Here is a 22148-nt window from a genome sequence, read left to right as displayed (position 1 = left end):
CAATGTCAACAATCGTATTGTCACGCATTAAAAATTTTTTTCTTAGTCAAAAAAACGAGACGGAATTGACCGTTAAAATTAGAAGGAAATAGGCCGCGCTTCCAAGGTTGTTCCATTTTTAACATGGCTTTGAAACCAGCGGCGGATCTCGTAAATCTAGGACTTCGTAGGAGATAACTTTTTGTCTGCTTGTTTTATGGGCCACAAATATTTTTTCTTTCTTTACGAAAAAAAACGGATCTGCTATACCGCTCTGTTTGAACAATTAAATTTCAATAAATTAGCTAGTATAAAGTAGTTGTAAGCATTCGCTTGAAATGCATATGTTGTATTGTAATACTTTTTTATATCTGATATGATAAACTATTGTAATAATTTATTTTATTATTAAATTATACATTATGCAATACATTCTTATATATTAAAAATACTTAAATTTTCAACTATTTGAAAAAATTTGTTCTATTTATAGAGGATCACTTTTATATTAATTTTTATATGATAATATTAAACTTTAATAATAATTTGATACTAATAGTTTGTCTTTTATTACTTTTTAAAAAATAAACTTTTCATAAAATTTTTAGGAAATGTCTCATACAATTGTCAAATACTATTATAAAATGATGTATTATACAAGATAACACATGAACATTATCGTTCGAACAATTTAAACTCGACATAAGACTGCAAGAACAAAAATAAATGGAATTCATTCACCCTCTGGATAGGAAACAGAAATAACTGCATTGTGAAACAAAAGGCACGATAATTGTATTCGCTCTCCGGGGAATGACAAAGGGCGTGCGTAAGAGGGATGATACTTATAGCAGGAGTTCATATTAAAGCGCGAAGAAACGTCACGTTAATTTGTAATAGCTTTTGCGGTTGGCTGATAGCCGCGCCTCTATTGAGTGGTCTTGAGTCATGGTAAAGGGCCGGTCTTCTATCAGTATGCTCCATAGGGGAGACCATGATGGTTATGCAGATCAACGTGGGGTAGTGCGGTGGCTGACAGCGGTATAATAACTTGCCCCCAGCATCGTTTTGAAATAACGCTGAAATAAAGCATAACCCTTTCCTCCTTCCCCAGCACGTCTCGTATAAAATTATTCGTGCAACGGCTGCGCCGACTGTGACGAAAAGCGCGACTGTTCTCCGAACTGTAAAATCGTACATAACAATATTTAGCGGAGGTAGTATCACGGAAAGTAAACGATGTAACGAATTTTATTCATTCAGGAAATAAATCACGATGGTAGTTGCAGAGATCGCAATTTTTTTCAATCCTTATCGTAGAAGCCTAACAGTAAGAAGTTTCAATCTGCGAATAGATGGCAGTTTGCCAAAAGAGAAAAGAGAAATGTTCGTTTGGTGAGTTTGGAGTTAGATTTCCGTGTCTGCTGAAGGAAAGTGGGATGGGAGAGATAGAAAGTCAACTGGCAACAGCGTGCACGTGATGTATCGCAGCATCGAGCATTCGAGCATTGGCCGGAGAAGAAAAAGATCGAGAAGCGAAAGAAGTTAAAGTAGAGGACGGTGAACCGAGTTCGGGTGCGGGCGACGAGCGGGGATGGTCGAGTCAATCCTGAGGGGTGGAAAGAGGGAGGAAGCTACTTGGGCCATCGACTAGGAAGGAGTAAAATAAGGGGTTGCTCGGCGCCGCCGCCCCATGCTTGGCTTGCAAACCGACTTCCGTCCTCCGCGCGCGAGTATTCAGACGCCGGCGGCGTTTTTACCAGAACGAAGCCCGAAGGCGAAAAAAGAAACGAAATATATAGAGCGCGCCTCCCGCGCGCTCTAGCATCGGGCTTTGGGCTTGGCTAGAGCCAGCTAGCTATCACAGCCTCGTTCTGTATACGCTCGTACGCGACGGGACGGAGTCTATAATATATCTCCCGCCTTATCTGCCGCACGCTGTTTACTGCCCGATAGACTCCGCAGATAGGAGGACCCTGTATCACCGCCCCGCGAGAGAGTCGAGTCACTTACTTTTATATATGTTGTTACTTACGTCAGTGAAGGGGGCGCGGGAGGGAGGGAATCCGTGAGACAAGTTGGAAAATACTGATGGCCAGGGTGAGATACGGGCGACGACCGTCGCCGTCGCGGCTACACGCGAGCTACGGCCTCTTCGTGGAAGTCGCTCGTCCGTTATGAAAAATGATTTAGCCAAATCTTGGTTTATTCCGGCACGGAACCCTTTGAAGATAGCGTATTCATCAACTACTGGGTCTGGGAACGACCGGCATTCACAGATTTTTCATTAAACTTTTCTATAAATATGCACGACTACTTTGATTACACTTTCATAATCTTAATTATTTTTTTAGATGTAAAGAGATGTAACAAAATATTGTACATCGAAAATAATATGTGAATGTCTTGTTTTATGTTTATATTTTACTATCCGTATACGAAAATATCCTATTTTTGCATATTATTATAATTATTTCTTGTAACACATTGTATTCTATGTCATCAATGTTTCTATGTCACCAATGTCACTTGCGAAGCAAAAACCAATGCAATTAAAAGCATAACATTTTATTTTTCTATGTAATTTGTCTTAATTATGCTCGAATAGTACTCTCTTCTATCTACGTGAATGAATGTCCCACTTTAAATTCATTATTTATGAATTCCACTAGTCTGTATTTCTCGAATTTATTGAGAATTTAATACTGGATTGAATTTTGGTTAGTGGCACTTAATCACTGTTTTAGTCACCAAAGTTTCGCCGTTAATCTTGAGCCTTTCGACTGATACGATTCAGCGTTTTCTCGTCGCGATGTAATGAGAAACGTAGGCGAGATTGTATACTGTGTCTGAAGCTATAGCAAATAGAGAGAAAACGAAGCTTCGACCATTGTGTATATTCGCGAAGAAGGTATCAAAGATACACAAGCAAGAGGACAAGCGTTTATCCTCATACCGGAATTTTCTTCGTTCCGGCTGCTGATTGACGAGCCAAGTTTTCTCGTCCCTTGAATTTGGGTCGGGATACACCTTCTCTTTCTTTCTCTTTCATTGCCGTCTCTTACTTTGTTTCTATCCTACCCCTACTCCATTCTCTTCCACGCTATAGCATACTATAGCATACGAAGCGAACTCTGACACGGGGCTCTTGGTAATTTCGTGGCAAGTTTTTCTTGCTCGACGTATCGTTCGGTACCTCATGAAAGTTTGATGACAGAAGCAGAAGTTAAGAAACTGCGTCGTACTATTTGGAGGTGTACCAGTGCCACGTTTCCGCGCAACGAAGTGACTCGACTTTGTAAGAAGTCCGTTGCGTCGGCGAATAACTTATTTGTGCAGTAAGAAACGGCAATCTTTTTACTACGACATAAATCGTCGGTAGAACATTTCGCGGACATAAAATAAGAATGTAGTTAAGAATGATTACTAGCGGCGATATTTTACACAAAATACATAGAATTAAAAAGTTTCTCAATAAATCTTTCAAGGTCGCATCACAGTTTACGACGCGAATTAAATCGAAATTCAAAAGCCATCTTCGCGAGAGACAACCGCCATATTTGACATAGGGAGAAAGATAGGCGCTAGGGTGAGAAGAGAGATTGTTTCGTTTCTCCCTGTTCTCATCGGAAGGGCCACTCGGAGCAGCTGTTATCCCGCCGTCGATCGCACTTTGTTAAACCAACGGGGAGAGGGGAGGGGGAAGCCAAAGCAAGTTTTCCCGTCTCGAAATATTCTCATTCGTTTTAACTGACGATTTTTCAAGAATATTCTCAGTATTATTCGAGCATGCGGTCAGATTTTAGTGCATCGTGATTTCATTTCTTGCACTATGCGTGCGTTTAGTTTATAACTCTTTTGCAACTGTCAACTCTTTAGGAGTTGAATTTTATGTGCTCATATCTTCTTTCTTATAGGGTGATATTATATCAAGTACTAGTATGTTTCTGTTGAATATTCAATGTAGAGTAGTATTGATTTGGATTCAATGCAATGAGTAAATAGAAAAACGAATTTGCAGTGTACTGATGATACAGGGAATCCTCTTTGAGCTAATGCTCTGCCCTCCATATTTACAGAATGGCGCCAAGGAATTCTGGACTCTCATCATTTATGAATCATCATCCGTTGGCAGTACCAGAGAGAAATCTTCTACAGTTGAATAAAATACAATTTAATTAATGGATATTCATTGTAGATTGTAAAGTTGATATATTTATATATTATTGAGAATTGTTGTAATATATTTTTTTTTCTTAGCACACGCACGCACGCGCGCGCGCGCGCGCGCGCGCACACACACACACACACACACACACACACACACAAATGCATTAGTTACATAAAAGATGATAATTAAAATGAAATGTGATTGGAAATATTTAAATTAATAAATTATTACAAATTAATGATATATAATGGTCAATAATTTATTTTTTACAATAATGTCAAATGTGATTTATTTGATTAAAGTTTTCACTTCCTCAAAGCACAAAATCTCAATCTTTCTTTTGTTAATATCACCTTGGTAAAAATGGATTGCGAATAACTGAAATATGATAATAAATGTGAAATATCATAAGGACCGCAGAAAGTGCCCGGGTAGCTTGCGATCCCTCATCGTACAAAGCCTTCGATAAGGCCGCTATTGGAATCTCGATAGAGCAGGTGGAACGAGGGAGCTAGCAAGGGTGGTGGAGTTGAGCTGAAGATCGGATTTGAACCGTCTCGAGGGAGAAGGGCGAATAGGGATCCTCAGGATATGAGAGGAATGGAGAAGAAGGAAGATTTTGACGGTGTTTGTGCACGTTTCGGCTCATGTGTGCGCTTGTACGCGCGTTCCTGCGTGGGTGTCTTGGTTCTCTAGGGATAAAATGTAGATGGATGAGCCATAGATTTATACCAATCCCCGTAATATCGTATCTACGCGGAGCAGAAGAGAGGGGATAGCACGAGAGGATGAAGGGTGAAGAGAGTAGTTAGAGGGGTCTGTCAACGCTGCGCCATGATGCATTGCGATCAGCTGCTGATAGCACACCAAAGATTTATTAAAGAGCTATTTACGGTCTGTTTCTGCCGCGAATGGTCAACAGGAAGGAAAAGAAATGCGCATACATGTAGCTCATTTTGATATAACCTTCCATCATTGATCAAGATGAAAGAACTTTTATGGAAAACTTTTATAAGACTTTTTATAAGATTTTTTTCGAATCTCTCGATGTTTAGCTCTAAAGGCTAAGCTATTAAATCGATAATTATATTTGTGTTATTATATCGGTAAAATATACCATTTCGAAACGTAATACTCGGAGCATCTTAAATGATCTAGTATCCTTTCGCTTCACGTATTGCGGAAAGAGTTAGGGAGTCATTGAAAAAGAGAGGTTTTTGTCAGAATACAGGATATACCGGCGAGGATTCGGTTGGAATTGTGATGAGGTGGTGGAGGGGTAAAGGAGGGAGGAGGGAGGAAGTTAGGGTAGGGATGGAAGCAGATATATATCCATGGCAATGCGTTACGGGTTCAGCTAAATCCGCCATGATGAATGTGTTGGCGGGAATAAATCCGCAATGCACACCCCCACCACCTTCATCCTCCGTTGTACCACCTCCCCCTGCCGCCACTTCCTCCCACAACCCCCTCATACCCCTTACTCCATCTTTCCCGCCTCTTAACGACTCGTTCTCATACACTCTCGGAACGCATCTCTCTCTTTCTCTCTTTCCTTCCTCCTCTCGCTTTCTGTCTCTCTCTCTCAGTCTTTTGCACGATTTCAATTTTATCTCATTTTTGTCTTCTTCTCTTTCTCTTCATGCATTCTGAATGCATCTTCACATTGCTGCAACTATAACAGTTCACGTTACTATTATCTCTTATAGTAATTATTTTATAAAAGAAGTTTTTTACATCTATCAACTTTTTATGTAAATATTTGAAGTTAACAGCAATTAAAATAGCAAAAAAAAATTAATTGTAATATAATTAAAATAATTCAAATTAATTGTAATATAATTAAAATAATTCAAATATTTTTGAAATTTTTATCTTTACCTTATATATTTTCATATGAATAATTACAAATTAATGTAACCTGTTACAACTGTTCGTTCCAAAATTCGAATTATATATTCAATTATCTTCATTATCTCTTACTATAATAGTACTTTTTATAATATATATGTTTCGATAATGATGTATGAGACGATGACTTTTTTGTAAATTTTTAATTTCATCTTGAATTAAAAATTTTTCATTGAAAATCTTCAACTGAGTTTTGCTACTACAATCAGTATACGCCACTATATATCGTATATTGTAGCGCCCATGATGAAGCTGTAGAGCATGGTTGGATGTAGCGCATGCGTGTCAACGCACGTGACCACGTACACATGGACAGAATGCACTTGATCACGCTCTTCGCGCGTGAGAAAGAGAAAGAGAGAAAGAGAGAACACCGACGTTTTATTTATATATGTCTGTACGGGGCAGGTAGACATTTATTAGGATTTATCGATCGTATTATTTCACGCCCCAGCATGCCTTTTTGTGTACCCGTTTTTAGTATAAGATGCAATAAGTGCGACATGATAGAAGAAATGTAAATCAGAGCAGCAATGTGTTCAACAAGAAGAAGACGGTAGCTGAATATCGAAAATACCGATGGTGTAAAATATAAATCTCGAATAATAATTGAAATACTGCACGATTAAAGAAGAAATACTTTTAAAATAGAAAATAAAAATTACCACTTTGAAATATAATGAATATCTATCTTCAGATATTTGTTTTATCTCGTTATTGACATATTGCATTTTTGTAATATAGTGATAATTTATTTTTATATTAATATAACAAATAATATATATATATATATATATATATATATATATATATATATATATATAAAGTTGTAATCTACGAAACGCTAGCAAATTGATAAACAATATTATATAATAGAGGATATTTTTCGTAAAACAATTAAATTGTTTGCACGCGACAAGTAGGCTTATTTAAAGCTAATTCAGAGAAAGCAGCAGGAGATGGAAGAAGGAGAAGGAGAAGATAGTGGAGAAGGAGGGGAAAGCAGGAGACGCAAGCTCAGACACACACACCGGTCGGGTTATTTATTGTAACGAGGACTTATGGCGACAGATTTAGGAATTAGGGTATCGCAGCAGGCCCAGCCCCTAGCAAGGGTTTCCATGGAGAACCCGTGCGATACAAACACGTAGGTGTATTCCACGGCATACAAATACGACGTCCTAGGGCATCCTACCCGTGAGCACGTATGGACCCACGTGATACTGCAATAATCCACGAGGATTATCCTCTGCGTTCAAGCGAGCAAGCGGCGAGTGAGGGACTATCTGGCCACCGAACTAGCCGAATGTTCGTTGGCGGATACCAGTCGGAAAATCTAGTTGGAAACATTCATGGCTCTGCTGTCTGCGCAAATATCCTTTTCCTGTATGAAACAGCGACCATTTTCCATCAAAATACATGAATACCGAGAAACCAAAAACTCGACGCCATGCCAGCGGTCCTTGTTAATCCCATTGGGATTTAACCTTTAGAGAAAGTTTAATATAAAGTTTTAAATCAGATAACTGTGAAATATATAGCCTGTGAGAATCGTAAATCAACACTTGTCCCGTCCGAAAGTTAAACCGATACAATTTTATAACCATGAGAGTTGAAAGCGGGAACTGTATGTAAGAATATATACATACTCTTTTATTATTCTTATTATAATCCAACAATCTCAAAGAGAACTCTTGATTTTTCATATCTAGTTTCAAATTGTTCATAAATTATTATTTTTAATGTCGCATATCTACTGTGACCAATATCGAATAATTGATTTGTAATGGTGCAAATAATCTACGGTCAAATAATGCGATCCGTACCAAATTAAACCACGACATTGCTCTGGACGTATCATGATTCATTCAGCGAGGAAGCTGCGATGTGATGATGGCAGTGGTACAGCCTTAAGATGTGGGAGAACGGGGAGAACAAGAAAGAAGAAAAGAAGGCGAAAACCGCAAGTGGAACAGAACCGCGAGTCTTAGGCAAGAGCTGCATGCACGATGAGTAGAAAGGATAAATAACTGACTGCAATAAGCTCGCGTGAAATTATGAATCCCTGTCAGCCCTGGTCTCCCATCTCTTACGTCGTGTATCACGGGACCAACCCTCTCGCTTATTATTTTTTCGAGGAAAGATGGCGCGTGGGCGATGGTTTAAACCGGGGGACGGAGAAGATTACGGTGCGCGTCACGTGCATGAAGTGCCATCAAATAATGAGTTCCGGGAAATGCGGTAGATTTTAAGTCGTGCACAAAGGTTTAGCGGATATGATGGTAATCGTTCTACATTGTACATAGAAATACACAGTAAATAAGTACGTGTTAATTGTTCCGATGCGAGATCATTGAAATATTTCAATTCAAGTCAATCAAGCTGATTCTATCTATATCTTGGATATTTAATATCAATGAAACGTATACTGCAAAATCACGCGAAAGAGCGTGGAAACGCGTACCGCGCCAATACAAAGTTTTATACATATACGTGCCCGGGTCATATGACGTGGATGTTAGAGTATGCCGAGTTATACAAGTCTCATAGGATCAACAACCCGGGAACTGTTTAGCTGATGCATCTCATATTTATTTATTGGTGGCTGGAGTGGTCGTAGTCGCGCGATTCTGGCGAGTGCACCCGGGTAAGGGCAACGCCTACTGCCGACGCCGGTAGTCGGTCTACATTTCCTTTTGCTCCTTTTTCAAGGCTCTGCGATTCCAAGCGGCAGCCTGAATCGAGATAGGAACCGCGGAACCGGCGGGAACACAGTTGCATGACAAGACGGCGGAGGGTGCAGGGAGAATAGGAGTAAGGGCGGAAGTGACGCCGGCGCCTCGACGGAGCCGAAGCAGGGCGCCGGTGCGCTCCGATGCCTTTCTATCGCGCTTTCCTCTTTCTGGCAGCACTATGTCTCCGTTACGTCATCTCCTCGATTCGTTTCTCTCTCGCCCCCGTTGATTCTCCCGACTAGCGACTATTCCCGAATTCGAAGAGAACGGATGTATTAAATGTGAAAATGATGAGAAATTCGATCATCGTGAAATACGAAATCTTGTTCGTACGATAATTCTTTTTTTCTATAACATTTTTTCTATAACATTCTTCTTTTTCTATAATTTCTTTATCATTGGTAAAATTGAAGCTATAACTTTAAGGCTGTGATTTAAACATCGAGAATAACTCTACTTTATATATTGTTTTTTATTGTTTTTTTTTTTTGCTACAGTAAAAGCTTTTAAAAATAAGTACGATTATTCTGCAAAACTCGGAAAAGGAGAAAAAAAATGACAGTCCCCTGAATGTTTTCTTCACGACGAATAATAAATTGTCAACGGCGCCACGATACATCAAGCTATAGCACACTAAAGTGTTCGTGATCGTGATTTCCTGGCTCGATACGTGTTTACGAACGCGTGCTCGCATCAAGGTGCCTTCTTATTATGTGCAACAAACCACTGCCTGCGATTTCAATTATCGTGTCTCACACCGGTGGCGATGCAAGATATTGAAAAGATGACGTAACGAAGCAACAAAACTTCTTACAAAATTGAATTATAACTTCAAGGAATATATATTACACTTATCTCATATAAATTTCACCCTATGAATTTTGTGGACAAAACAATAATTAAACAATAATTCTATTTCAAGAGTACACATCTTATGACTGTTAAGATGTCCCTTTACGTCTTCGCTCACCAAATTGGAATGCCATTCCTGTACGTGACACGTCTACTTATGTCAGCACGTATGGCAGTCACGAACTCTTCACATACAACACGCAGTTAGAAGTCACCTCGCGCAAAGAAGCTCGCTCTATCGATACAAACGTCGTCCGTACGTGTACGTATACAAAGTCCGCAGTATGGATTTCTTTGCTCCCTTACCTTGCACTTGGAATCGTTTGTATCGTTTGACACATGGAAGATTAACTACAGGCACGTAGACTCATCTGTCTATCTCACAACATGTAATCATGTATACGCGATTAAGTGCATCGCAAATCAGCACCGGCCACCGCACTTGGCTTTGATTAATTGAATCAGCCCTAAGAGACTTAGGATATACTTGTTAGCACGCACGCATATTTATCCATGCACGATGATGGAGAGATATGCACGAACAACAGTAACTTCTGTCTCTTTCCAATCCTTACTTATTGATACCTCGTTATTTGATTATTATAGCTTGAGAACAGACAATTGAACATAGTTGATAATTTTCATAACGAATGACTAGGGATATAATTTACTTGAGTAATTTGTTTGAGTCGGTGTAACCGGATTATACTTTTATTAATACAATGACATAATAAATAATGCTTAAAGCGCAGGCAAATATAACTCATTAAGCTTCAACATGGGCGAGCGCCAATTAATAGTCAGCAATTAAATTCACTATTTTATGAGCGTGATTTGAGGCTCATATTCCAGAAAATTGAAGTATGTAATGAGTAACACATCGAATCTACTGAAATACTATAAATTCGATAATCGACCTCTGTGATTCTTAGATTATCTTATATTAGAAACAAAGCGTAAAATATTTCATGGGACGGTAACATTAACGCTGTAACGAATATTTGTTAGCCCAATCATTTGTTTGTCCCCCAATCACATTACAAGGTTGGCCCGGTTCGCCGGTAATTAACAGGTAATTATTTATAATGGAACAATGGAATTTAAATTAATAGTTTAGTTTCATTAATAACTGCGCGTAATTTCAGCCCCGTGTGTGTCAGTACTAAATAAAATATATGAACCGGTGAGCCCGACGCCGCATTACGGTCTGGTAATGTGCGTGCTGCATCACAAAACAGCGCCTCCGCCACCTCCGACCACCTCTCCACGCCATCTCTCCACGCGAGCCCGTCGCGGCCCTGCCGGCCTCCACCCGACGCACACGCCCCGCTAGAATATAACCACTCTACGTCACGTCTGTTATAAACGCGTAAACACGTGCTGGTGCCCCTGGAACCCCTTGTCCACTATCAAGTAAATAATGGCGCATTAAGCTTTTTCATTCGTATTCGGGCATACATGTGTCGGGGATGCAATGCACGCGTGCCGAGGATGCATATGCACGTGCCCCGGTGTGCATGTGCCTGAAATCGTCGTGTTCGCGCGACCGTCGTGTGAATTGCGCGACGCACGCCAGCAGGTTGTTGAAGACTGCATCTCGTATCAATCGAGAAAGAAATCTGATCATGTCATCGTGAAAAAAGATCAAACGATTATTTTGCTTACTCATTTTCCCTTCATTTCCCCTTCTTTTTTTAACAAGTGATCATAACAACAAGCAAAATATATATAGTGCGATAACAGCAAAATGTATAGTGTTTTATTATTAGATACACTTTTTCAATACAGTTATTAAAAAATGTTATTCAACGAGATATTTGAAAATCAAAGTAACAATAGTATTTGAGCTAAACAAAGGTGAAAAAAAGAGGTATTATTAGAGGTAAAAATTAAATTTTGAAAAATTAATAATAGTGTTTTAATAACTATATAATTGTATTACTGATTTGTTATTATAAACTATATTTATATTATATAAGAGCAATCAAAAATATATACGATTACGATTAAAGATATATTTGATGTACTATCCATCCGATGCAATTTTGCCAATGTAATTTGAATTTAGTTAACTCGCGTCGTGTCTAGTTAAGAATGCGGATCGCTTGCGCGTGGCTGAATCTTATATAAGGCACTAATGCATTATCCTGACTATGCCGAAAGAGGCTCGCCTGGGTACGGTGCATGCAAGCTCGCGGACCGGAATGGAGTCGTAGGATAGCAATTTCGACCGAGCAGTAATAAAGCACGTCTGCGCGCCGAAATCCTGATGAATGGCCGCGCTTAGGCTTGAAATGGAGAAGCGACGAGCCCTCGCACTTACTCATTCTGCTGTACTCTCCTCTCTCGTATTCCCTCGCTTTTAACTTTGTCTCTCTTTCACTATTTTTACACACACACACACACACACACACACACACACACACACACACACACACACACACACACACACACACATATATATATATATATATATATTCTTCTTGATTTGAACCCATTACTTTTCGTGTTTTCTATGACCTCGCCTTACGTATTTCGCCTCGCATTCAACTTAGTTTTAATTTATATATTTATCTTTCAAACAATACAATTCGAAATTTTTAGATTTATATGAAATTGATTAATGAATTGATACATTTTTATAAATTAAATAATTGTTTTATTATCTTTGATTGCATAATGTCACTATTTTATAATTTTACGATTATAAAATTCATAAAAACCGTCTAGCTTTGTTATTACATAATCCGCGCCTGTTGCTGACAGATAAAACTCCAAAAACAATTGAGATTTATATACATACAGATACGTGGTGAAGTAGAAAGATTGTCAAGGGAGGTGAATAGTATTGGACGCTGAAGCTCAATAAATCTGTTCATCCCGAATTGAGAATGTAAAATATATGCAGTTCGTGTCTGTGAGGACGCGCGCGGAAATTTATCAGTACCATGCTTTCGATGGGCAGGTACTGGTTCTAATTTATTCGTCCGTTTCGCGGTCTTGAGCCCGATAGCGTTCACACTTAATCCCAGCTATTTCACCGAGGCAGTATTCAATACTGGTTATCCTGTAGTTTAATAATATGTGAATAAATATATATATATATATATATATATATATATATATATATCTTCCGTATCGCATATCTGTATCAGTCTGTTCATTAAAATCTATTCACATACACATACATTTTGCGAAAAGAATCAATAAATTGCTTGATAAAGCTTGATAAAAATTTATGATGTATTCTAATGACTTACAATTAGCAACGAAATAAATTGTAAATTTTAAAAATCTATTGTATATAAAAGTTTTCATGTACACGCAAGAAATCTTGTTGATCATTACTATTAATAAAAAAAATTGATATATAATAAAAATTTAAAAATAATATTATTTATTGTATGCGAGATTTTCACATATAAGATCCATTAGGATACACTCTGTAGCAAGTTCACCTGGAGGTTACAGGCGGCAGCTAGTACCTATAGCGGCAACTTCTGGGCCTCTAAATCAGCCTCTGTGTCGTGATTCATGGAGGGCAACCTCTTGCCCCTTTCTCCGCTCACTCCTCTTGAACACCCCTGCCCCTCTACCCCTACTGTGTTTCCTCCTTATTCCACCCGCTTTCCTCGCCCTCTTACGACTCCTTCGGCAGTGACCTCTTGGACGACCCTTTTACCACCATGCTTCTACCTTCCAGCTTCCACCAATCGTCCACGATCTTTAGCTTATACGTCTATAATTTTTTATCTGTATCTTTTATTTTTTATTTATCTTTTAATTTGAATAGAATTTTAACAAAAATTTTAATCAGAATTATCTAAATCAAATGATAAGTTTCAAAAGAAAAATAAATAAAATATATATAATAGAAAGAATTAGAAGAGTTTGCAGTATAATTTTAAATTCCAGAAAAAACTTCATGGAGTTTTTAATAAAAGTATACTTGTATGTTATGTTGTAATATTATTTCTAATAGCCTGCGACGCTTTAAATTTAACATGACAATCTACAATTACAGAATTGACATTTGATAACGCAGACATGTGATATTAGAAGTACAGCAGGTCGTGCACCTTCATAAAATATGCCATTCTATGAAATCCTACGAGATATCTGTAGAAGAAGGCTATTTTCGAGCTCATTGAATAGACAGCCATGATTCTATGACCACAGAGCGTGCCAACTCCATTGTAACGCTCTTCACCATTTTAGTCCCTTATTCTCTTTCCTGCTAAACGTACTCATATATCTCAGCACAGTAGTTTGGCTTTAAGACCTGTACAATCTAATGACAATGATGTTCGCTGCAATCTTTTCACACATTATTGAAAATTAATTTCCCTTTTATTTTATAATTTTTTAAATATTTTTACAATTTTATTATTTTGTGATGTTCATTTAAATATTCGATAATTTATTTAATATTTATAGTCGAAAGTCTTTGTAATAATTATTTTGTAATCTAAAGATATAATCAAATTTTGTAAATCATTTTGATGCAAATGTAACTTCTCCTTATTGTGATTTTAAGTTAAAGTTATCGTTGTATCAATTAGCTTATCTATTTTCTTTTCATAATTACGTATTCATCGTGATACATATGAAAAAGTTTCATCAAGATTATCTCTATAATATATCGTGTAAAATAAGAATCTTTTTTTACCCGGAATTATCGTGTCGTTGTCAACATAATTTTCCGTTACGTTCTAACGTTACATACAGCGGTAAAGATGCGTTGTGTGATGGATGTGACGTAAACACGAAAGAGTATTTTCTAATTAACGGGCCTGCTTCATTTAGGAAGCAGACTCAATTATTATCGATACCGGTAGAGGCGTAGAACGAATTCAATCCAAGTATTCGCGCTTGTACCGCGTCGTTGTGTGAATAAGCGGATATATGTTGAATGTGCGTTCGCGCGCCCTTGTACATGTATATGGCTGGAAATACGTAAGGAAGCAGGGCATGAGCAATGGCTGGCAGCGTTCCGTAATAATGTTGTCTTCGTCGGTTCGTTTTATTTGCCCACGGCACAAGAATGTAGCCTACAGTCCGCCTCAAAATTCATACCTGCGTTGCGCAATGCGATTGGCTCGTCGAAATATTTCATGCTTGTCCAATTTTTTTCCAAGGATTTCAGAGATACATATTTAAATTTTTGTATTTTATTTTACAAAGGCATAGAGCGCTAAAAGTCTTTAAAATTCTGAAGATGAAATTCGTAAAACAGCATTTATTAATTCAATGATAAATGAATGCAAAGCATGTAATTCAGCTAACAGAATATTAATTATAATTAAAAATGTAAAATTTATGATATTAACTAAATTGATAAAATCGAAAGGAGTAATTTTTATAAGCTTCAATTTAATCAATATATTTATTTGGTGATTGTGCATTATTATCATAATGTATATTTATTTCAGATCACGATTGACATTTATAATATTTTATAATAAAAAATAAATGATTGAAATATATATATTTGACAATCAAAGTATCGTAATTTTTACGAAACATAACAATAGAAATTGTAGCCTTGCAAAAACATTAAGCGGTGTATCAGACAAGAAGAAGGGAGATGATAGGCACGAGGAAAACGAAAAGTAGGATGGGCGAACTGATATCGTTGCGGTATTCTAGAACGGGCAAGAAGGCAAGGAAACGAGCACCGGCAGGCAGATAAAGTGGAAAAATCGTCACCATTCCTTTCGTCTCCTTTGGAGTTCTTGGAGTAGATGTAGGTAGGTCGGGTGGAGTAGCACTGAAAAAGTATAAATTTCTTTAATGGTGCTAATAATTTCATATCGCATAATTTACTTACTGCGAAACGTAACGCCAGTAGCTACCAGAGGCATTAACGAGGAGCCTAATATTTATGTTGGTACTCCAGTCCTCCACCACCCAGATAACACCCTTGCTTTCAACCCCCTCTCCAACCCCGTGCCATACCCCCGGGCATCCCTCTACCACCGGCAGAAAGTCTCCCTCGGTCGGTTTGCGACGCGCTTTCGCATCTTCGTAACTAGATAAAAAAAAAAGAGGAAGGTGCTCCCTTTTCCTTCTCGAGATAAGTAGAACCTGCTACGGCCTGCTGGTTCTACGATCGACCAAGGACAAAGGAGAAGAGCAACGGACGAAGTACCGGTGATTTAATGCACATTTCTTTTAGGGAGGAAGGTTCAATCCCCTACCTTGATATCAGAAACGGTATTATGTAAAACTAACTTTGCGTTAATTTGATCACGGTTGGCAATTTGTTAAAAATAAAAAATATAAAAATGTTAGTAATAATTGTATACACATATTGCATTTTTTTATTATCTGTCACTTTTATCTATTTATCTATCAGTTAATATTTTGAGTTTCTTTTATTATTCGTTTTGTTACTGACGAGAAAGTGGCACGTGTTTCTACGAAGCTACCATCTTTGGTAAAACTACTTGTAATGACAATATTTTTCTGATTAAATTTCGGTTCTTCTGCAACCTCTGTTGATTTTTTAGATCCGGTAATGTCCCTGGATAAGTGGGAAACTCTTATCTCCCTAAGTGCATTACCAGCACCGCATACATTACTCCTTTACACACTTTCACAGATATTAAGTACATACAGCCGTGAGGAAGTTTATGAGAGGAGGTTCTCAACCAGAATATTTTAAATGTATGCAAGAACACGTTCCGCCCTTCTCCTAAAGCAACCACTGCGAAGTAATCTCCCTTTCATTGTCATGAAGAACTGACTCATGTCATCGAATTCTATAGAAGTATGTCTACCGTCTAATGCCTTCCTATTACCGCAAATATTTTAATGCGCGGTAATCCAACGTCGTTTAAAAATATATAGATTAGATGACTTCTTAAATATTAATGTAACAAGAAGGAAAGAGAATTGAGATAAGTACCGACATAAGCGTTGTACACTCGTGCAGAATGAAACTGTACGGGCAGTCGCCAGCATGGCTATGACAATGGCTTGCGACTATCAAAAACGTCCGATATGATATCCTCTTCTGGATCGCTAATGTGACGGGCAGCGTATTTTCGCGACCATTTACGTGGGACCACAATAATAATAAGTTTGTGCGGAATCGTGGAAACAGTGAATATAAGCAACGACGTAGCGGAAAGCAACGGAGCAATGTGATGAGGATTCGGAAGAATTGTGGAAATACTATCCTCGTTCAAACCCCTTCGAGTGCTTTCTCTTTTCTCCTTGTCTTATTTCCTTCCATTTCTCGATTCTCCTGTTGCCTTCGAGAGAAACCGACCGGGTGAAGAATAAGACACCAGACACATATTTTACGCCGGAGCTCTTCACGGATGGGGCAAAGCGTACGCAGCGAACGACGACGTCGCGTTTCTGAGTTATCGTTATATGAAGTAGTACTCTAAAATGTGTATGCATTCGCCTTCGGTATTCCTTTGTTGGATGTAATGTTCATTCTATAGTGAATAGAAAGATTGCAATTTAATAAAATATATAAACAACAAAGCAATTATTATTTTAATAGAAATACATATACATTTATTTCATCAGTCGAACGTGTTATATAAATTAAAAAATATATTATTATTTTGTTAGTTAATCTAAATTTAAAAAGAAATTATTAAATTAACAAAAAATTCTTGCTAAATTTTATAATTAATTATTCACTTATAAATTATGTTATTTACGTCATTCTGTGTTTTTAGACATGTTTCTAAGAATCTTGATAAATCAATTATATTATATAGCTAATTATATTATATAGCTAATTTACAATAATATATTTATTACAATAATATATGATTATTTTGTAATATGTGCATTATGATATGCGCAATGTGATTGTATTTTGAAGATAATGAACAAATTTTAATAATAATAGTTTGCATCGCACATATGTAAACGCTAATTTCATTCCTGAACTTATTTTCACGTTCCATTGCAGATCTTGATATTATTGTTATTTGTTTTCCTTCGTATATTGCTTTGATTCTAGCGAAAGTTAAATTATATAATGAATCTTAACATATCGTATTAATTATCTTGACTTTTAAAAAATTATCAAAGTTTGTGAAAATTATTACACTATTATTAACCGTTTATAAATTAAATTTCTTTAAGTTTTTTGAAAGTATTCCTTGTCTATATATTCCGCATATAAACACAACGTAATTTATTACAATCACGTGAAATTTCACATATGCTTGTCCACATGATACAAATTCTTCGTTTGTCCTTTCGGAAATTTTTTTGCCGTTTCGATATGTCACACAGGTCATCCATTTTGGTAACGGCAGGGGGAGGTAGAGGTTGCACGAAAGAAGTGCGAAGAATGTTAATACGAATATTATGATTTATTGATGGAACATCGGTCTCTAAGACTCCAGGGGTTGTTCGGCATGCCTGCTAGTGTCCGTAAGGGTGGCAAAATGAAGAAAAAGAAGAATAAGGAGGTGGAAACCCTGAGGGTACCGTTGCACGCGAGCCTACACAGATATACGCATCCACACACACACACACACACACACACACACACACACACACACATGTATATTTACCAGCTCACGTGAGTAACGTAGGGCAAGACGTTTTTCTCGGCCCGCCTGAGCCGCCAAAGATTTATTCTCAGATCCCGCAAGACAAATGGTAAGATTGTGTCCAAAATTTTAACAGCGCATTTGGGTGAACACGTCCCTGCAGCGCGAAGATACTCTACGACTGCACAACTGCTACAAAAGATAAAAAGAAGAAGGGTAAAAAGAAAGCAGGGGCATGGATGGGCAGGGCATGAGTGTTGTTAAGAAGGGGGTAGCTCTGAGTTAGTCTCGGTGTGTGTTGGATGAGAAGGCGGTTGAGCGGAAAAGAAGTTTTCTAGTTATCCGTTCGGCGAGAATGTGGTACCAAAACTCCTCGCTCGCTTCGTGACAGAATTGAGCCGTGAAACGAGATTCGCCGGAAAACCCTGGATGGTGTAGCTTTATTCCAATCATTGGTTTCTATCGGTTTATCTCGCCATTCTACGTGTCTAGATATATGCAATATTATCTGTTATAATTGAGTTTCTACTCAATTCTTATCAAATCGTAGAAGTTGATGTATATTTGCACATTAATAATCAATTAATTAATTTAATAATCAATTGAGAATATTATATATGTGGGATTCCGTATATGTTTAATAAATTAGGAATGCGAGCTTAGATATTGACTGTCTGCTGTCATTTCGTACATGAACATTTCTTCCTATCTAAAAGGAAGGAAATAGCTAACGATATATGAAGTATATGAAGTGTATGAAGTAGACTTGAAAACGCATGCCTAACGTGTTTGGACACCAATTTCATCTGCGTATATATTATAAATAATACGCTAGGGGATGTTCCTCTTCAACATCTACCCCTCGGTATTTGAAAATTAGATTCCCTATCTGTCTGACGCACATTGCGAACTCAGCCTCTTCTTACGTTTACAAAGAATCTTATCATATTATTGCTCTTGATACTTCTTTCTCGGTTTTTTTTACTTTAATTAATTAGATAAATATATGTAGATTAAATTTTTGGAAAAATTTGTATCAGTTTATAAATATGTAAATAAATATGATAAATAAATAATAAGTAAAATCATCAAATCACAGATAAAAAATCTTGGCAATAACACAAGCAAGAAAGACGAGAGTCAACGTTGAACATTGGTAAATGAAGACGAAGTATTTAGGTTTACAGTTTCTCCCTATTGAACCACTGAACGTGGGTCGAGTCTGGTGGGGAAAGGGGAAGGGGTAAAGAAGGCGAAACCGAAAACAGGGTTGGCACATTGGTGAGGCGAGAGGAGGGGATGATATATACGTTCGGAGATAAACGAGCGCCGCGTTCAATGAAGTCGACTATAAGGGTAGTCCCAGGTTCGGTTCTTGTCACTGGTAGATGGCCAATGGGTTACGAGCATTCATGTGCGTCAAAGGTAGATAGATTGATAGATTGATTAAAATGAATGGATTTCATGTATTATATCATGCTTGTAAGACTAGTTCTAATTCTTTGATTTTCTCAATAAGGTATGATTAAATGATCACAATCAAAACTTTGCGAAACAACGGCGATACATAAATCACGTAGAGTATTTTATATCTGTTCTTGAAAAGTAAATAATTTACAATATGTATTTGTTATATTTTATCTTATAATTTTTTCGTATCAAATCACAATATATAATATTAAAATTTTTTTCACATTTAATATCCATTTAAGATCAGCTAGTTGAAAATAAATATCGTTTCATTTGCTTCATCCTTATGTAGATACATTGATCGAAACTTATTAGATGCGATAGTAATCGTAATAGCGATGCTGTCATCGCGTCCATAAAACTCACCGTCGGAGACGGCACAATTTTAAGTTTTACGCCATTTACAAAATGAGTCGCCATTATTTTCACCGGGTGGATTTATCGCTACATACATTTGGACCGAGCGACAATCCAATTTATGTGGGAGTCCCGTAATAGTCTGCCACCGCAACGCGAGAAACCTCCCTCCCCCACATTGCCCCTCTCTTTCTCGCCCCTTCTTGTTCGCCATCTACTCTGCAGCATCCACCCTACTGACGCTCACCACCCATGGCACTGATTAAATAAAAGAACAAATGGAGGTAACTCCTAATTAGTGCACTAGTTCCTTGCATTCCTGCTAGCCGTACCAACGACCTTCGCCGGATTAATTGCAGTCGTGCATTTATTGCGAGCGCGATGCTTATTCGCGCATGAATTTGTCGTTTTTCCTTGGAAATGCCTTATTGCACTTGAAGCGAAGAAGAAAATGTAGGAATGGTGCGAAGAAGACATAACATTGAATATTTATCTGCAATTGATAAGGGATGCATTATATTCGTACATTGAGAACTTATTGATTCTTGATCGTTATATAATGTGATCAAACTGCTCTGTTAAATAAATCAAATCCTGTTGCCTCTTTACAGCGTTAACGGCATTATTTATCATATCGGATTATAGCTTAATTGGGAATGATAAATAGGAGCTACACGCGCGCGCGTTCCAGGATCTACCTGATGTTAATTAAGACCTATTCGACGAGTAGAAACGAGTTTCTTCATACCTGACCATGGAGGATTGTGCTATTATTATTATTTATTTCTCCCTCTCTCTCTCTTTCTCTCTCTTTCTCATTATGTTTTCTATACTACATAATTTTAATATATTTAATATATTTTACAGATTGTATTTTACTAAGTCTTACTTTTAAAATCAGATTTAAGAAAAAAATACAATTTTGTATTATAAATTGTATATTATGTCATGTATGTGTTATTCATGTTACAAGAACTGAAATATTTAAAGAATTCGCTATAAATAAATTAGAAGTTGTAATATTTGTATTATTTAAATCTTCATAATATTTTATTGTTATAATATTAAACATTATTATCCTTTTATAAAATAGTAACAATAAATAATTATTGTTATGTTACATTATTATAAATTAATAATACATTATTATAAATTAATGTTTACATTTAGTGATTGATTACTACATTGGAAAAAACTATAATATAGACGAAAACGGAAGAGAAAAGTTCAAATGTATGAGGGGCGGTAGGAGAAATGAGCAGTATCGGGCGATAGGGGCTGCTGGAAGGCTGAGGAAGGCGGAGGCGCGGCTGCGTCTGAGTTGTCTGCAATGTATGGGTCTACCACCTCTCGTTCCACCCTTACCTCATCTTTCTGACCTCCCACTCCGCCAGCTAGCAGCAATTTTTTGTTCGTGGTCCGCTTGTATCAAATTACGATAAATATTGCGGTGTCGACGTGAACCTTGGTAAGGGGCGCTTATTCGCGACGCCACAACTTAACATCACGTAGAAAAAAATGTGAGGAAAAATTTCAAGATTTGCTTTAAATACAAAATAAAATGATATAATTACGACAAGATTTACTTATATCTATCGTTAAAAATAAAAAAGAAATCTGTATAGAAAGAGAAATAAATATTCACATTCCTTATTTGACTATAATATATGATGAACAAGGCATATATATGTTTGGATAATATCTTTATAAACATTATTCTAGATTTTATATTATACAATTATTATATTGCGTAATAAATGTATTATTTATGTTATAAAGTATTGCTATATAATAAAGTGAGAGAGAGAGAGAGAGAGAGAGAGAATGATGATCGGGTTAATGTCGTCGAAAAAAAAAATTCGTTTGTAAAAAAAGATTCCTGACAATATTCTCGAAAGAACTTTGAATGGGGGTAGGTGGGTGGAACCAATATTATATATAACTATCTACCCTAGCCAGTTGCGTGCAGAGGATAGAAAACACGTGGACGCGCGGGAAGGGCATGGTGGGGGCGAATTGAGGGATGGTAGTAGATGAGGTGCAGAGAAGGGTGGGTTGGAGGGAGAAAGCGGAAGAAAGAGCGACAGTGGGAATGCGAGAGAGGGAAAGGGAGAGGAAAGAGAGGCGGATGGAAGCACGTAG

General features: G+C 37.3%; 1 protein-coding gene across 2 annotated transcripts in view; it reads left to right on the top strand.

Moving 5' to 3' along the window:
- Positions 1-22148, top strand: part of Ubx (ultrabithorax) — a 209480-nt gene that overhangs the window by 93295 nt on the left and 94037 nt on the right. Inside the window, exon 3 of one of the 2 annotated variants that reach the window (XM_011640785.3) lies at positions 4059-4326. The exons of the other annotated variant lie outside the window; for it this stretch is intronic. The gene's annotated coding sequence lies outside the window, so the exon portion shown is untranslated. Of the gene's footprint in view, positions 1-4058; positions 4327-22148 lie in introns of those variants that run through there. 2 annotated transcript variants of the gene reach the window in all.

The sequence above is a fragment of the Pogonomyrmex barbatus genome, unplaced genomic scaffold (assembly GCF_055798465.1).
Source record: "Pogonomyrmex barbatus isolate J1 unplaced genomic scaffold, ASM5579846v1 scaffold2, whole genome shotgun sequence".
NCBI lineage: Eukaryota > Metazoa > Arthropoda > Insecta > Hymenoptera > Formicidae > Pogonomyrmex > Pogonomyrmex barbatus.
This window is presented reverse-complemented; position numbering and strand designations above follow the sequence as displayed.